Raw genomic sequence first — 3,686 nt, forward strand, 5'->3', positions numbered from 1 at the left:
AACGTGGGTTCGGCTGACGTGCAATGAGTTCTACGTGGAGTCCTATCATATACTAACAACTAGTTTGAAATATACAAACAAATAAGATCTTATCTTACAAGCAAATCAAATAATACAATCAAAACAACCTGAGATACAATCTAAACAACATTTCGAGAGGAGAGCTGCTTTTACAGGTTGTGGCACAAACTCACTCTTTTGTGCTCTTCAACGAGAGATTACACTTCAGCTACAACTTCAGGGAAAAAAATAAAACACCCACCAAATCACATCCATATATATATATATATATATATATAATCTTACATCTTTTAATTTTTAGTAGATTTGGATGTGATTTGGTGCATTTGTTTTCTTTTCTTAAGCTGAATTATGCTGAGATGTCAATCTGACACTCTTTTGTGCTCTTCAATGAGAGATTACACTTCAGCTACAACTTCAGGGGAAAAAAAAAAAAAACACCCACCAAATCACATCCATATATATATGTAAGGTGAGATCTTCTAATTTTTAGTAGATTTGAATGTGATTTGGTGCATTTATTTTCTTTTCTTAAGTTGTATTATGCTGAGATGTCAATCTGACATCTCTAATAGCTCAAAATGAACGATCTGTGCCTGATCCACATACAAGTTATTCTCCTTATGAGAGAAAATTCTAGACAAAAGTTCATAAAAAAACAGTAACTATAGATCTACATAAACGATGGCCAAGAAATATTCTCACAATATTCTATCGCCCAATGGTAATATATTTGTTATTATCCTATACTATTCACATTTCTAAACATACAGGCCGATTTCTACAATTTTAGAAACGGAAACAACATAAATTAGAGTTAATCACAGCAAAATAAGTGCAAATCAGAGTTTAACCCAACAACACAGACTAAATTGTGTAGATCTTGACATGGAGACATTAATTAAACCATAAGAAGAAGAAAAAAACCCAAATATAAGAAGAGAACGAGATCTTACCAGATCGCAATGGCATGGATCAGGGCAGGACAAAAGAAGGGAAGGGCAGGAACAGCTGGAAATCACTGGTATGGGAGGTATTGGAAAGAATATATTCTCATCTGAGGTATCCTGCCCAATTCTCCCATACCCATAACATCCAGCAGCCATCTCACCCTATCCCTCTTCCTGCTTCGATTTCACTTCCTTCTCCAAAGAAGCAGCATATTTCTATTGAAAAAGAATCAAAGAGCAATATTTGTAGCAACAGGAAACCAGTGGAATGGGAGGGTTGGGAAAGAATAGATCTAGAAACAGCTATCCTTTCCAACCCTCTCACTCCGATGAATTTCCGTTGCTCACTTTCCCTTTCGCTCTTCCTCCCCCTTTCTCAAGTCTCATCCTCTCCTTTTCTGTACTATCAACGCTCTTTTATAAAAGGCAATTGGAAGAGAAGAGCAGTTTTGGACCTTTTGGACATTTTACTATTTCGACAGGAGAGAGAAAAGGCATCGAAGCACGGAAAATTTGTCGGTTTGTCGGTCCGTGACTCAGGAAGTTGACGGAAAGTATATCAGATTTGATTGATGATTTTTATAAAAAAATGAAAAATTTTGTTTTATAATAATTTTAATAATTAACGTGATGTAAAAAATAAAAATATTAAAATTAATTTTGCAAAAATCTTTTTGAAATTTTTGGCTCCATTGCCAAACAGCCCTAGATCTGAGAATATACTGATTAAAAAAACCTTGGTTGGGCTGGCTGTGTTTTATCTTTTAGGAAAGTTACAAATACACCCTTCTTATCACTGCATAATTTAATTGCTTCCTGATTCATTGATTTGTGAATAAGATCTTGAACATTCGCTTGGGTTTTTTTGTCTTTTTCTTTTTCTTCCTCTTTTTGGGTCCGGAAGCTTGGATTCGTTGTCGTCTCACTCGTGTTCGGGTCCGTTCTACCAAATTAGGCGTATTGGGCTGGACCAACAAGTTTTGAGCTAAACAAGATGGGTTTTTCTTTTAATCGAAAAAGAAAAGAGTAAAAAGATGGGTATATATAAAAGCCTTAGTTTTTTTTTTTTTTAATTGAATAAGAAAAAAGTTTAAACTAGATCAGTTTACAACCCCGCAAATGCCATGGATTCCATGAATTGCATAAGCCCCTATCCTCTCCATTTCATTTTTCAAAAGTTCTCCTCCATAATATGTTGGGTGAATTTTCATTTACTATGCAAGGTACTGTTTTTAGTACTTGTGCAAATTGGTTCATTTGGTGCTGGAAATTGTCCAAAACTTTCTTATGGTATTCTTAGGATTGTCTTTACTAAAATCAGCGAGTTGAGAAAATCTAGTACCTTATGCCGTGATAGAATCACTTGTGACGTGCTTCAATTTTTGGGTTTATATTTATCATGAAAATTATTTTTTAATAATAAAGATGAAATGAATTCAATAAAATGTATTGAAATGAATACAATCTAGTAATTATCTTCTATACAATCTAATAAACTTATTTATAACAGCCCATAATATCCCATGTTTACAACTCAGCCCATTCAGTTGCTTTTGACTAAACTACCTAATCGTCCAGAGTTGCGACAAAACGCACGCGACCACAAACTAAAACGCAGCTCCATCAAATCCTCCGCCATTAATCAGGATCACGCCACGTAGCCTTCAGATTGGCATCTCTTCAGGCGAAAGACCATCGAGCCTCACGCTTTCCCAGGCCTTGCTTCTTCCTCCGACGTCAGGCGTTCACTCATCTTCTTCCTCTTTCTGAATACATGCAAACAACGTCAATTTAAACGGTTTTTTTTTTTATATATATATTGATTATCACAAAAAAAAAAACACAAAATTGATAAAATCGAGAATCAGGCAAGTGTAAAATGGAAACATAAAACAGAGAAAACATATATTGAACAGATCGACGTCGGCGAAAGCAGGAAAGCAAGCGAAAGGGAGATATAGCAGGAAACCAATGGAATGGGAGGGCTAGGAAAGAATATTTGCAGCAACAGGCAAGAGGCAACAAAGCTATCTTTCCTGTCCTCCCACTCCGAAGAATTTCCGATGCTCACTCTCTCTTTCGCCCTTCCTCCACCTCTCCTCTCTTGTATTATGTTGATCACTCTTTATACAAGAGAATCCGAAGAGAGCTGAATCTTGTTTTGGACATTAACAATTATGAGAGGATAGAGAAAAGAAAGAGAGGTACCACAGAAATTTGGTGGAACAAGAGGCACTTGACTATTAATTTTCTTACCCGATACGATACGGGGGAAGGTTAGGTGGAAGGTGACTAACCGCTCCCTATACGGAAAAGCAGACGCGTAGCAACAACGCTACTTTTTTCTTTCCGTGCCGTAGCGTTCACGAGACCTGCTTGTTTTCTTTCTATCTGATGTGGTCAATATATTTTAGTAAAATAAAGTTACAATTACTTTCTATTTTTTTACATATATTACCCTCAGATAATATACCCTGTGGTAGCATTCCTCATTTTAGTATTATTAATGTTTAGAAAGACCGCTTAAATCATTATGGCCCATGGGTTTCAAATCTCTCTCAAAAGTATGAAGGATTTGTTTGTCGATGTATTTTGAAAAATATTTTCTATTGATAAAAAATAGTTTTAAATAGTTTATTAATATTTTCATTGTTTTACTAATAGAAAATAAAAGAACAAGAAAAATTTGAGAGAGAAAAGTTAATTAATGATCAA

At 35.2% G+C, this 3,686-nt stretch overlaps 1 long non-coding RNA gene across 1 annotated transcript; it reads right to left on the reverse strand.

Annotated features, from left to right (window-relative positions):
- Nucleotides 1–2,397: 2,397 nt before the first annotated feature.
- On the reverse strand, nucleotides 2,398–3,410 carry LOC148587746 (uncharacterized). The gene is made up of 2 exons (XR_015911528.1): nucleotides 3,180–3,410; nucleotides 2,398–2,737 (listed from the first exon to the last, which is right to left on the reverse strand). It is a non-coding gene; the product is annotated as an uncharacterized LOC148587746 (long non-coding RNA).
- Between the last annotated feature and the right edge of the window lie 276 nt (nucleotides 3,411–3,686).

Source organism: Corylus avellana, chromosome 2, assembly GCF_965113065.1.
Source record: "Corylus avellana chromosome 2, dhCorAvel1.hap1.2, whole genome shotgun sequence".
Lineage (NCBI taxonomy): Eukaryota > Viridiplantae > Streptophyta > Magnoliopsida > Fagales > Betulaceae > Corylus > Corylus avellana.